Here is a 15206-nt window from a genome sequence, read left to right as displayed (position 1 = left end):
TAAATGGAGCTAAATGTGTGAACCTTCAAAATACAGTTTGCACAGGAAAGGCTGCAGGAATTTCACAGCTGGATTCCTTAAGAGTCTCTCCTTTCCATGAGCTCTGTGCACTGCAGGGAAGGTGTCCTTGAAACTATCCAAGCAGTGTTACACTCTGAGTTCTCCACAGCTACTTCTGCACATCACCAGAGCTCTGGGTCCAGTCTGTGTCACGTGGTGCTTCCCACAAGATCCAGCATGAGCAGATGATTTCTTCAAATATGGCCAGCAAAGAGATTTTTGCTTAATGTCCTGTCTTAAAACACTCTATATCCTGCAAACGAAGCAGTGTGCTTTGTGGCAAGTTTAGGAAGGGTGGTTAGGGAAAAGTTGGAGCTGCTTCTCACCAGGCTTCTCTTCTGAGTGCAACTCAGTCAGCCCAGCAGGGTCTTCCCTGCCTCTTGGTCTTGCCCACCAGTGGCCCCATGGGTCAAGTCAGGAACTGACACCTGGACAAGGAGCTCACCTCCCCTTTTCTCTGGCTATTGCCTGAACTTGCTCCTGATGTCTCTACATTCAGCTAGCTGCCTGACTTACAAGGTACCTTCGTTCCTGCACGTCCTGGGTTTTCTGCTTAGTTAAGGAGGTGGGAGAAAGGTAAGAAGAAGTAATGATGGACAGGAGACACTGCAAGAAGGAGTAGAGATGAGCAGGAGGCACCTCTCTTACAGTCATTTGCATGGCTGAGGAGACCTGTTCAGGAATTTCTTAAGTCCTTGCTCTTTGGTATGGGACTGTAGGTTCAGTGTGAGATGGGATAAAATGGTCCTTGATCAAGAGAGGCTCTTAAACCAGGGGGGAAACAGAAGAGTCAGAGGATTGGTTGTATAGGAAGAAATTAGTTGCAGGGATCAGGGCTTCATGGGCCTAAGCTTTGATGAACACACTTTGCCTCTTCAGGTGTGTTAGGTGTTTATCAGTGAGTTGGCCAGCAAAGCCCTGAGCAGGATGGAGAAGTGCAAACCAGGAAGGAAAAGGGGGCACACAAGTCAGAAAGCAGGACACCCTGCCGAGCAGAACAGGGAATGGTCTCCTGGCTCCCATCTGGCATTCAGGTCCAGGTCTGGCTCCATGCATGGAGCAGGAAACAGTGCAAAAGACATTTACAGTTGTGACTGGCTCTGGATCACCTAAAATGGTCGCAGAAATGGAGCAGGTGGTGGCATATTCTTACAGAACTCTCTTCTCTTGGAAGACCAGACAGTCTTCCCAGGTGGAGCCGACATCTTTCTCCCCTTCAGCATGCAACTCAAGGGGACTGAAAGCTAATGGGACTGGACCCAAATTTAGTAGTAATCAAGTGGAAGAGATGAGCGGAGGGTGATTTGCTCCGCACATGCAGAGCAAAGGGATTTCTACACTGGCAGATTCTGCTGGGTGTGCTGAAAGGTCAGCAATATTTCAAGTCAACTGGCCAACAGCTATTTTTGGCTCACATTTTACAAACACCATATCAGAAACAAAGAGTTATTTTGGTCCTTCAGGATTGTGCTGATAACTTTGCTCAGTACAATGTTAAATGATCAAGCCCCACAGGAACAACAGTACTGTTTTATAATCCCATATTATCAGATATATAGAGGTACACAAGGGTGGGTATGCGGAGGGGAGAGCTTAGGTCTCTTAATGAGTATAAAGGAATATTTATATTATTCATATCATCTGAGTCCACACATTGCAATGATTTGGAGCATTGTGTAGGTGTGCGTAGAGGTGTGGATTTTTAAACAAGGGAGTACTTGTCCCAACAGGAGAAAATAGCAATAGCTATTGCCCTCAGCCACTTCTTAGCAATGCCAGTGCACAATACGGTTGGTGTGAGGCAATTGAGGTGCCTGCAGAGCCCCACTCCTACACACATTGTCACCGAGGCTTCCTCCACATCTGTATTGTGAAAATATCTCCTTTGCCCATGAAAATCCCAGTGCAAGTGGACTGTACTGATCTGTGAGTCACTTACAGCACTGCCACAGCAACAACCATGGAGAGAAAGTCCCAGCTTCTCACTTTCTATGGTTTATGCCACACAGGACCCAAATAGGACCAGTTTCCTTCTGCTAAACACTGAATGGACTCAGGAAAGACAGCCCTTTCCCAAAGATATTGAAAATGTCCCTGGAGAAGACAGATAAAGGTAAGAGAAAGGCAGTCTTAGCATATGCAGTTTATGGCTGGAGAGGTTAAGCATAGGGACCTCACAGAACATCTGCTCTGCACCTATCACATCCAGCCTATTTTCAAAAAATTGCTATTTAGGTGTCAAGGAAACACCTGTATTTTCAAGCATACATTTATGATCTTCATGGCAGGTCATCACCACATGATAAAAATCCACTCTGAAGTGTCCAGATAGTAGCAGTGAGAAACTGAGCTCGTCTAGGAGCACAGAGGAGCTGTTCCTGGGAGAGCTGGACACTTTGGAGCCATGTTCCTCTGATTACCTGCCAATGGTGCCAGGGAGGCTAGTACTGGAGTGAGTCACTAAGCCAGGATATCCTGAGCACCAGGCCTGGGTCAATAGTTCTTCTTTTTATTAAACCCACCTTTCCAATCCTGAGAAGGCTAAAGGGAGATCTCCCTTCTGTCTTGACTTGTCTAACCACCAGTAGGTGGTTACGGAGAAGAGGCAAACTCTTCTCAGTTGTGCACAGTGAAAGGGCAGAAGGTGACATTTGCATATTGTAGCAAGAGTTAGGACATATGGGCAAAAGCTTCTCCAAGAGGGTGGTCAAGCAGGAGAGCAGGAGCTGAAAGCAGATATGGCAATTCTATCTTTGAAGGTGTTCAACGTTCAATGGGACATAGCCATGCCATGCTTTGAGCAGGGATTGAATCCAATAAAGTCCCTCCCAGTCTAAATGATTCTGCATTTTTTCTGAGTTTAAGAAGGTCACTGGCGTGCTCCCCATCCTGTCTGAACAGCTCAGTGCTTTCCCCAGGAGGCAGCATCAGGATGAAGCCATCACTTTTAGACCCAGGGGCTCAGCTGTCTGGTGCACACACTGGGATGTGGAGAAGCCTCAGGAGTTTTCACATCTGCCTAGGGGATTTGACCGTATTTCCTGCTTCAGAGGTGATTGCTCTGTAAAGCACTAGGGAGTTGTGAGGCTGCAGTTTATTTTCAAAACCTTAATAAGCAAAAAACCTACTCCACTTTGCATGCAACATCAAACAGCTGTTTTTCTGAGAAGGAGGAGAAAGACCATGTAGGCTGCTGCTTAGGGCAGCCAGCTGGAAGATAAGTGTGAATTAAAAAATGTTTTGGAGTGAGGATCCACTAAAGCAAGGGTTGAACTCCTGGAGTCTCACTTTCCCCTGTGCCCGGATCTGCCCCAATACTAACCCCTGAGCTGTGCTTTTTCCAGCTGACCTGGCAGAGCGCGGGCCCTGAAACTTCTTTCCCTGCTGGCAGGCTCTGCCCCTCCATCGTGCTGGGAGAGGGGAAGGCTGGGGAGGTCCAAGAAGGCTTCTGGCTGCAAGTGCTAAGCAGATGCAAACACTCTTTGACACCACGTGTAAATCACTGGGAGAAGTGGAACCTGAACCACCTCTTTCCTCAGGTTTTCCAGCAGCATAACTTGGGCTTCCCCATGAATACCGAGCTGTAAGCAGTCCTGTTTCCCAGGCACTACATTTTCCCGTGTGCCGCCTAGGGATCCTCCATGTCTCCTTTGTTGCGCCTACTGGTTTGCAGGATGCACAGGAGTCTGGCCCTGGGGCTGATATCCTTGTGTGGGTTTAGCACAGAGGGACCCAGCCACCGGCCCAGCGTCACAAAGTATGCTTGAAACAGTGGGGGAACATCGGCTTCCAAGGCAATATGACTGACTGAGGGTTTATAGTTCACCAGATCACATCCTGTCATTCTCTCCCTGGAAGTCCAGCACCTGGAGTCGTGAGACTATCAGAGAACCTCAGTTTGAGGATTTCTTAAGGGATGCTTTCTGCTCTTTGTGCTGCAGAGAAACAATTGAAAATGCAGTTATCTCTCCTCTTACCCTGCTGCAAAAAGCAAAGAGGGACCCCAGATCAACTTGTTTTAAATCTTGTAATTTTAACCCAATCGTAGAACTTTTGAATACCTGGAGCTGACAATGCTACATCCCAGAGGTCCTTGTGCCTAGACCACCCAGCCTTTGCAAATAACTGCACAGATACATGTGTCTTCAATTTGTAATGTATTTTGCAAAAGCTGTTTCAGTTTCTTGAAACAGGCACTTGATACTTTGAATGTTCACATTCCGAAGCACTGGCCTCTTTTGAAGTATTCATGTGCTTTTTGTCTGTGTGATAGAGAGGCTGCTGTCACTTGGTCAGAAGGAAGATAATATATGCAGTTGCATATTTGGGTTGCTCATCTTCTGGCATGTTGAACAGACTTCCTAAAGGGTGCCTCAGCCCTTTGTTCAACTTTCAAAATGAATAACCCAGAAAGATCTGCATTTTCTGGATCAGAAAGATTTTCAAGCACAATGAATCAAAATGGGGATGATTTTTGAAGCACTTGTATGGAAAATTTATGGCTTTGCTTCTTCCAAGATGAAAAACCTGATGTATCAGGTTTTCAGTTAGAGGTTTGCCTTTAAAAATAAGCTTGTGACTTCTCATGGGAAACAAAGGATGGTTAGGTATAAATCAACCTGTGCTAAGTGGAATGCCTCAGACTTCAGAAAGAGAAATCTGGTCCAAACGATGTGTTCTTTGCTGTGGAGTTAAGCTGAGCTTGAACTCAGTGTTATCATTTCACTCATCTGTGCACACAAGACCCTCTGGCATGAGTTTGGTGGCACTTCCAGCCAGATGAGCTGGTGTGAGTAGGCGTAGCATCAGCTTGCAGAGAGGATGCAGGCTGAAAAACTGCTTGGAGCACTCCTATAATTTTCCACCTGTGCCAAGAAAGACAGAGAGGTTTTCCTAGCACTGACCAGGGGAAAGAGCAAGATAAGTTGGTTTGGAGCAGCACAAAAGGCTGGTTACCCCACGACTCACACCCAGCCCTGGCTACCCCACTGCCAGCAATGGCCATCCAGTGTAGCTGATGTGAAAGCAAATCCTGAACTGCTCTGCTGGGACAGCGAGAAAAAAAAAAACTTAAACTGCTATGGAGAAACAAGCCCATATTTATTCATGATTAGTTTACATTGAAACATGGCTGCTGACAGGTTATTTTGGTAAAAAAGGCAAGAGCTCATTGTGTCCCTCATTCTGCTGCCTACTCTGCATGGGTGGAGATTCACTGAAATCGGCTGGAGCCCTTCCACATGCAGCAAATGGCAAGATTAGCAGGGATGTTTTGCAAATATCCCTCTTACTCAAATAACCTATTAACTAAAATGCTCCATTGAGCGGCAATCACTAGTAGGGTTGGTTTAGTTTATAGTTTCTATGGTGAGTAGTGTGTCTCTGGAAGCTGGGCTAGGTATTTTTCTTTCCTCCACTTGGAAACATCGTGTTGAAGAAAGTGGAGATTGTCAGATGGTTTGAAACGTGTTCTTCTGCAAAAAAGTTCCCTTTTGAATGTTTGATGATAAAAATTCGTTTGCATGATGCTACATGCTGTGAGTTAAATTGCACATTTAGCCAGGTACGGAGTTGCCACAAAACTAGGTGTAAGTTCAGAAAACAACCAGGCATTGCCTGAGTTTGCAGCTCCGGTGAATTGTCACAAAGCAGAGGGATGGAGAGCTCATGGCATCACACAGGGTGCTGGGCAGTGCTGGGGCTGAACGCCATACGAAGCAAATCTCAGCATCTAAGCATAGGACATGGAGCTGAGAGGCAGGTCCCATTGATAGCTCTGACACAAAGTTTGCTGTCTGCCGCTCCACTCTGTAATCTGAAGCAACAGCTCCAGCCAGCCCCAGAGGGGTCCCAGGGCTGTCGCCAGCATCTGCTGGTGACATGACTCTGGTGGTGGGCGACAGCCATTGTGTCAGTAGATGGGGAGGAAGAGAAGGCAGAGCAGGAAGTTGTTAGGCATATGTGGGCTGCAAAAGAGCAACGACTCAGTTTGTAGGTGTTGGTTTGGTGGCACTTGGGGAGGGCTGAGCACTGGCACCTGCTCAGGGCAGGCAGCAAGGTGCCAGCAGCAGTGTTTGGCTGACCGTTGATGCAGCCACAGGTTTAGCTCCTCAGCTCTCCCTTGGCTGTTTGTGTCCAACAGAGGCAGCTGCGTCCTGGAGAGGAGAGATGGGTGTGTAGCAACATCAGGCAATTGCTGATAGGAATGTAGAATATTTGAGCTATTTCACTTTTTGTGTATAAAACTCAGTATCAGCACCAGCAATGCAACAGGAAAGCAAATGTTAAAAAGGAGAAGAGTCAAGAATGGAAGAGTAACAGCTTCTGGTAACTACATGCATGTTTCCACTCATTACTTTGAAGATGTAATCCCTAAGTCATGCCAGTCTCACCAGTATGTTTTATGCAAAGCTGCAAGTAAAAACACTGTCGTTATGCTCTTATATCACTTACGAATCTTGTCCAATTTTCTAAGCAGCAGTGCTCAGTGTCACATCGTGTGGGCATTAGAAATCCTATTTTGTAGTCTTTTTTAATTTTAAACATTTCTGAAATGCTAGGCGTACAAATTGCTGCTCTTGAGTTTGGGGTGAAAAGGGGAAATTATGAGAAGAGTGTCACTACTTCTAACCAGCATATCATGTCAATGCCATGCTCTTAGCAGGGAACACTTAACAACTGCTCAGCAGCCTTCCTCCTGCCCTGAGAAGAGGCAGCCAGAATCTGTACTGTGGAGACACTGTCTCCTGGACCAGACCCTACCGATGACAAACTCTGTGAATCCCACAGGTACAGACTGTTTATGTCAGATGGGAAAATGCAGAGCTCTTTACTGAGGAAAGGTAGATATCCCAGGAGAGTAAAGATGGAGGTATTGAAAGTTTGGGGACTGAACATATAAATCTCCTTGTGACTTCACCTCAGATAGATGAAGTGGCTAGTCCTAGGTTTATGGTGAAACAAGAACCAGAGCAGAGGTCTAGGGACTCCTACAACCCAGCAAGTGACACTTCTCCCTGCTGGTTAATCCACCTTCTTCTGAATCATTTATGGGTGTTTTGAGGCTGCTTACAAAGTTCAGATGCGTTAGGCTAGAGAAGGAAGTGTGGAGAGGCATTGCATGTGCTGTCAGCCCCCCAGCGGTGTATCCATCTGCTCTCGTGCGCTAACGAAGACCTGCTGTGCGATGCTTTTCAGGAAGCTCCAATCTTCAGGGACTTTTGCATTAATCTTTAATATGCTCTTTGCGTGCTTGTCATCTAGGGATTCAAAGACAGATAATAAGCTGCTTAGCAAAGATGGGGCATATTAGCTGACTTCTGCTCCAGGCTGTGGGCCAAATCCACCAGTCTCTGGTGCAGAACAGACCAGCTTGGGGTAACATGCCCTTTTGCAAAATTTTTCCAAAAAGAAGAGGGAAGCACATCAGCACTGTAAGGGATCCCATCCTGTGTTTTTTTAATCCTTCCTTTGTTTGAGCTACCTGATCTCTCCAAGAAGACACATGAGGAAAGTTCTCAGTGGAAGCTCAGCAAAGCTGCCAAGAAATGCACAACAGATGAACAGGGTGACAGCCACCCCAAAAGTAAGCTCCAATAACAGTCCATATGACCAAATTCAGTGTTATTACCCATCTAGAAGCAGGTCCACAAAGTGAAAGGAGTTACCTCTGTACATACATGATCTCAGAGGAATATTGGGCTGGAGGTTCATGAGCAAAACTTCACCAGACCGAACCTAGCAGCATGGACACAGCTGGGGTTGCTTTATGCCTTTGTGATAAACCTCGAGTACCTGCATTAGCTGTTTTCACATTACACATTGGTGATTTCTGCTTCTTCATTTGTATTGTGTCCAGAGTGTTTTGCTTTGAGTTGGAAGCAAATCATTACTCAGAATGTAATGGTATCATTCTAGGTGAAAAAATAAATCCACAAAGAGAATATCTGGCTTCACTATGGGACAACTCAATGTGCAGAGTGTTATGTGTTCCTGGTAGTCTGTAGAAAGAGTGGTATATGCAAGTTTTCTGAGTTAATACTGAGTTAGTATGTATAGTCCTGATAAAATTCAACTTGCGCATTCTAGTAATGATTTTAAAGTTTATTAAAATGCATTGGAAAAGAAGGTGACATTGTAAAACAGAATAAATAGTGTTTCCTTGTAAAGTCTGAAATATCAACATGGGCATCTTAGATGCAGTTCTAATCACAGTAAATTTGGAGTGGAAATCAGCTTTTCCAGTGTCTTCTAAAATCTTTCTCTGGAACAGAGCTGATGGTCACTCTAAGAATGTTTGATATTTGATGTTTGGCATCATATCCTCTGTGCCAGTATGTCTCATTTGGTTTGCGTATGTTTAACTTGTGTAAATTAACTACTCTGCAGTGGTACAGTACTTAGAAACCTACCTACTACGATGCATTGCCTATAGGCATATGTTGCTACAGAAGCTCTGTTGTTTATGAACACTCGAGGTGTGATCACATTATAGTGATACTTGTATTCTGCTCTGGTGCAAAGCATGGGCCTTATCCTTCCATCTGGAGTCATGCTTCTGCTAGAAGCTCGCATCCACTTGTGTTCGAGGCACAAAAGTGTTGCTTGTGGAATTTTCTTTCTAAGTAAGAATAGTTCCATGGGCAGGAAGATTTTGCTAAAATATAGCAGCACCTGGTTCTTGTTCTGGGAATCAGTCATTTATCCAATTTTCTAACACTGAGACACAAGAGATCAAATGACTTCAATTCAGGCACTGAGCTGGTGGATCAGGATGATTTACATCTCAAGATGCTCTTAGTTCTCTCCTTTGGCAAGCAGATGTTACGAACCAATACAAAAGATAGTTTCCAGCATTAATGTAGTATTGTTTGCCTCTTCTTATTAAGACTCTGTAAGATCACATCATGGTGTTTTCCCAAGACTGTATATGTTTTTTGATTAGATATGTGTGCTGGATTTAGCCAAATCCCCACTTAAGTGTTGCACTCTATGTATCTAGGTCATTTGCACAACAATTTTTATTGTAAATCTGGAATAACAAGCACAGCTCTTGGCAGAGTTCTGCATGCAGAAATACTGTGTCTTCATATAAATGCATGTGAGCCTTTTTTTTTTTTTTTTTGCGGGGGGGGGGGTCGGGGGCAGGAAACAAATTACTTAATTTGTCTATGGTTTTCCTGGCAACTCAGGAGTAACCGGGAAAGAAAATCGGAGACACTCAGAGCTGTTGCTTTTACTCTGCTTTTAGGCAAACATGTTTGGCAGCTCTTGGACCATTTCACCTGCCTCCTTTGGCCCTTTGGTCTCAGCCCACACTCAGTTCAGTCCCAGACACTTGCAGTGGGGAACACAGCAAAGACCTGCTGTCTTTGTCCTTGCAAGAGCCAGCCTGACCACCCAGCTGGGCTCCACTGGCAGCCCCCTCCTCAGCTGAGCTGCAGGGGGAAGAAGGGCTGGTGGCAGTGGGGAGAGGGGCAATATGCCAAAAGCTGCCCCAGGGCAGGGCAGGCACAGCTGGAGCCGTGGGCATGGTATGGACCAGGAACCTCTGCGTAGGTATGAGCACCACAGGCAACTCCTGCCGGCTTCCTCCTACCACAGGGGACCCTCCTGCTTGCAGACAGGAGCCCGCTGCCCTAGGTGCTGTGCAGGTATTTCCAATGCAAGGCAACCAAAAGGCAGTTGCTACCCTAAAGAGTTTAAAATCCAATTGCTTGGAAGGAAAGATCTGGCTTGGTTACATTAGTGGTTATCATGACCAGAGTCAGATGCTAGGTTGTGACAAAATCACCTATTGCAAAAACAAGGTAATTACACGTCTGGGTTATTTGTGAGTTGAGTCAGTTCTTTCCTTTTTGCTGAAATGAAATGCAAGCACCTAAGCTAAGTTTCTCTGTTGTTCGAACAGTGAAGCACCTCCAGCAGCACTGCCACCCAAACATGCCGTGGCTCTGCATGGTGACAAGGGCACACATCACTGTTAGAAACGAGAACAACTTTGAAAAATGCAATAAAATCTGTACTGACTCAGAGAGCTGGCCTTGCTCGGGACAGCGGCTTAGCGTGATAAGCACCATGTCTTGCTCTGCTTATTTCAATATATTATTGAGCATTTCTATAAAGCAGAGGTTTAAAATACCCTCATTTTATTCCTTTTTTCTCCCCCTCCATACCTAAACATCCCTCAGCTGCAGTGGACCCAAAGCAATACTAGTAAATTTAGAGGATTGCTATCAGTGAATCTGCAACCCACACACCAAAACTTCGTGTTATTTTAACAGCTTATTTTTCTCAGAATGCATGTGAAAATCATACAGATGATTTCTAGCAGGACAGCGGTTCATGCTGAGCCAGCAAATAATTTTCTAGTCTTATTTTGAATCATTCTTGGAACAAGTCTTAGCTCTGCATGTACAAACTAGGCCAAAATGAAAAAAAAAAAAAAAAAAAAAAGGGTGGGGGAAAAAGACACAAGGCCCTTTGTGCTCTCTGGAATTTGTTTAAAACCTCAAGGATGAATAAGGCACTTTATTTAACCCAGCCAGCTATAAATAGGAAGCAGCACCTTAGCCTCTACATGAACTAGGGAATTCAGATGTGCCTCCTCAGTTACAATCACACTTGAGAGGCACTGTTTTAATCTGAGATGTGTCCCTACTGCTAAAGGGTCATTAAAGGTAACAAGGGCACTGGGTTGGTCCAGAGAGAGACCGTGAGTTGAAAGGAAGGTGCTGGGGCCAGCAGGAGTCAAATGGCTGCTTTGCCTTTGCTCATGTTTTCTGGTTGTGCTTTAAGCACCGAGTCGTCCTGGTGTGTAGCGTAACAAACCCCATCTTAATTTTTTTTCTTGTTCCTACTGGAGCAAAACTGGTTTCAGCACAGGACTGTTCAATCCCTGTGGTACTTTAAGGGCTTCATGGCAGAAAAGGCACCAGGAGCTGCTCTCCCCTCTCTGCAGAGACCCTTCGCAGGAGTGGGGTTAGCCCCTGTCCCCCTAAGGGACACCATCCCAGCACCTCTGGGCTTCACCACTGGGCCAAATTAACCAACACCAAGAAGGACAGGAACAACTGAGATTTAGAGAAACCTCTTCTGCAGCAGGTGCCAGCCCTCAGGCTCATGAGAAGGGGGAGGGTGAGCCACCCCAGCCATGTGAGTGTCCTGATGGGGAATGGGAGGGCTGGTGGCTGGACATGGCCATCAAGAATCGAAAAACAACCATGCTGCTTCCAGAGCCAGTGCACTCTACAGCTACATGGAGACCATTTATGTGTCCGGTTCACTTTGTTCTGCCTCGGTAGTGAATTTGGGGGAAAAGAGCTAGCTGCTTCCCCCTGCACACCCAAGCTAGTAGTTAAACACCAGTAGTAGTGAAATGGCACTTGACTTGCTAGTTTTCATCCCGTGTTCAGTTTATTTTGTTATGCCCCAGTGTTTCCAGTTGCAGTTCTGTACTTGCAAGCTTGAAAAGCTAATTCAGGAGGATGTACGGGGCTGCCAAGAGAAGGCTGGGTTGGTGTGATAGGTGACTGTGCTATTTCTTCCTGCTCAAATCATCATCAGTGAATAGTTAACAGCAACAATAAATTATTCTTAAGTTTCCAGCACTGTGGTATCTGGAGCTTTCCCCAGCTCCTGGGTCTGGCTGTATGTCCCAGCAGCATCCCAGTCCCAGGGGTTTTCATGGCTAATGAATAGTAATGCGTGGGGGTACAGTTGCCAGGGGTATGGAGGACATGTGGGTATGTGACAATATCCAACCTATGTTTCATAAATTAAATGACTAATTCATAAAGAGAATTTGTCACACGCCAGGAGCCACACTGAAGCTGAATACTGGCTTGATTGCAAACATCCATTTAATGGCTGGACTCACTGCAATCACGGGCATTTTAAACAGATTTCCTTTGGTGTGTGGGCATGAGTTGTCAGGCAGGATGAAAAGATCCTTGTCCTTCTAGTGTAAGGTCTGAGGTCTGAAAGCTGCATGTGAGGAGGATAGCTCCTGGTCTGTTTCCCCACCTCCCTGGAGGCCCCCGCTCCTCCGCTCCTGCACACTCTCCTTGCTGGGCTTCAGGAGAGTCTCAGAAGTGAAGTCTGCTAGGGTTAGATGTCTTCACAGAAGACACGTTGGAGAAAATAAAGGAAAATGTTTTATCAGCATTCTTAGAGGAAAACTGCAACTCTTTTATGATGCAAGGGTGTTAGGGTTTTTTTAAGAATTTTTTTTTTAAGAGAAAAAAACAGGAACTTCTTTAACATCTTAGTTTTGCAGAACTGAGTTAAACTTTGGAAAGTTACCATCCCTGAAATGAAAGCCACAGTGTGTTTTCAAAGACAAAGGGAAGAAGAGTGCCCTGCTCTAATCTGTGGTGGAAGCAGTGGATATGTCTAAGAGCTTTTACAACGTGAATGTGAGGGATGTGCTGTTTGTTAAGGGAGTCATGGCTCCCTGTAGCTGCCAGGAATCACCTTTCTCCACAAAAGAATTCACACAAATATTAGACTGGGGGTGGTGTAGAAAAAAAATATGGTAAAAACACAAATTAGGATTGATTTGCTTTAGATGTGACATTTTTCAGTTTAACATCATAAAAGCCAGTTTCCATCTCTTACTAGTGTTTTAAAGGCTAATTCCATTGAAAATGTTATCTGCTCCTTTAGACAGGAGTGTCAAGCAGAATACCTCTAAAAGAGGTACTAAGCAGATGTCTGATTAAAGACAAATGAAAATGTCTCATAATATTTCAGTGGGATAATGTTAAATGAACCTGAGGACCCAGTGGATTTAATGTTAAAATATAAATGTTAGGAGCAAGATAACAGTGTTCCCATGCTTATCCTATATAATTAATTACAGATAAACTTCCCCGGCATTCAAACTCAAGGAAAGAGAACAGCCAGCACTCAGCACAGACCTCACAGCGACATGAAATCAGCACCAGGTGAAATTGCATCCCCTGGAGCCATGAGGCGGCACCTGTTGCATCCTTGTGTGGGTGAACACCGTACACCACGCAGGAAAACCCCAAAAGGCAGGCCCAGCTCCTAGGGAGATGAGAAGGAGCAGTGTCAGTCCCCCTACCACCCCACCCCCCACCCCCCCAGAGTAAGATATGCCTGGACATGAGATTTTCCATGCATGGTGCATGGAAACTCCAGTACTGAGTGACATTTAGCATCAGGTTTGCAAGTGCTGCAGTGCCAAAGCTGGGCTCATTGCCTCCAGCTTGGGACAGAGAAAATTTCCCTAACCATGCCACCACTGTCCACCAGGCACAGCCCTGCAGCAGCAGGTCCCCAGCCCGGCTGGGAAACAACTGGCTTTGACCCCAAGCAATGCTTTTTGCCATGCTGACATACTTGTTTCAGCAAGCAGCAGCTGTTTTTGAAGCAGGAAAGTAAGAGGGAGTCTCACCCTTCAGTCATCTGATCCTCTGCTTTTTGGTATCTTGACATTTTGGGAAAAAGTTGGTTGTTCAGTGGCAGACTATCTCTGCCTCTCATCTTCTCTGCCACATGACCCTGCTCTCCTTGCACAGGGTGTAAGTTTCTCATAATGTGAGTTCCTGCTGGGCTCCACAATAGCCTTTCCAGAAAATGTTAAAAATGTGCATTGCATTAAAAGGTGAATGAAGATGAGCCAAACGGCTTGCTGCTAGCACAGCTCTCAAGGGCACCACCTGGGGTGAAGGGGCTGTGCCAAGCAGGGCAGCAAGAAAATCCTAAAACAGAAGCAATGAGTGTTGAGCTGCCTGGTCTAAGAAGGGCTTGAAGGAAAGAGACGGCAATGGCAACTGCCATTGATGTAAATCTGAATTTATCTGTGTAGGAGCATGTGGGATGGAGGGCCAGTGCGAGTATTTGCATGCCACAGGGCAAAGGCAGGCTTACAGTGGGCTTCGTTCTCCTGTATTAGCTGTATTACTGGTAGGACAGGAGCTGCAACCATCATCACAAATAGCTCTTAGCATTTTTAAACCAAGACACTGTGGGTACACCACTTCTTCAGTCGGTCCAGTATAGGCATTTAATAGGCTAAATGGTGTAATACAACTACAGGACATACATTAGTCGAGTATTATGTACAGGTGGCATTTTACAAAATTAGAAAGAACTGAAATAGAGCAAAATCCAACAATGTCTTACTCCATAAAACTTCCTTTCTGCACTACATGAAATATTCTACAAGCTAGACTAGAAAAATATGACTGAATATCTTTTTTTTCTTTTTAGTTTCTACAAAGCCTTTAATCCAGAAAAAAATACAAAACAACTATTGAGTTTATTAGAGAGACAACACTTGCACACAGACAAAGTAAATGGACATTCATAGACCTGCAAGTTGAATAAATAGGGCTTGTTTGTATAAAACAATTTTCTCTCTATCTTGCTCTCCTATTTTAGGGCCTCTGGCCCATGTTCAGAAAAAAAAAATGTGAGGAGGAGTTTGGCTTTGTGTGGTTGTTAAACTGAGGCCACAGGGCTTTATGAGAAAACTTTAGTTTGAAGCATTTATTTGCTTCCGATAAAATACTTCGAGGGAGCAGCAGAAATTACGGAAAAGGAAAGAGAGGAGTAATTAGGCTGGAAGGAGAAAATCTGGCATTTCTATATGAGCTGTAGCTTTATGTACCAGGATGAAAAAAGTAGTGCTGCATGGCGTTTTTTCAGGGTGTACGTAGAATTTTGTTGTTTCTTTGGGAAACTTATTTAGGGAAGTGCCATTGACCTCAGGTGGAAATAGGATAAGGGCCATCCAGAGCAGGAAGGGAGGGAGCGTCTGAAAGCAGATAGAGAGCACATGAAATCGGGGGAAGTGTTTCAAACAATGTTTTTCCTTTTATAAAGTGAAAAGCAAATTAAGTGATACGTCTAACGTCATTCCTCATAGAGCTGGGCAGATGCAGATTGAAAGGAAATCACACAGCTAAAAGTATGTCGTCACCATCATAGTTTTCCTGCCAGAGATTTGCAAAACTTCTTGACAGTCGATGCAAAAGCAGAGTTTAAAGAGCACCTCGCATCCACCTGGCCACCTGGCCAGCACGGCTCTCCTCCTGCCATAGCCAGCTGCAGATGAGTCTGAGCCAGGAACCTCCTCTCACTTCTTGTGTGCTACCCAAACACATAGCTTGAGCTTG

This window comes from Falco peregrinus, chromosome 1 (genome assembly GCF_023634155.1).
Source record: "Falco peregrinus isolate bFalPer1 chromosome 1, bFalPer1.pri, whole genome shotgun sequence".
In the NCBI taxonomy this organism is placed as follows: Eukaryota; Metazoa; Chordata; class Aves; order Falconiformes; family Falconidae; genus Falco; species Falco peregrinus.
Note: the sequence above shows the minus strand (reverse complement) of the source record.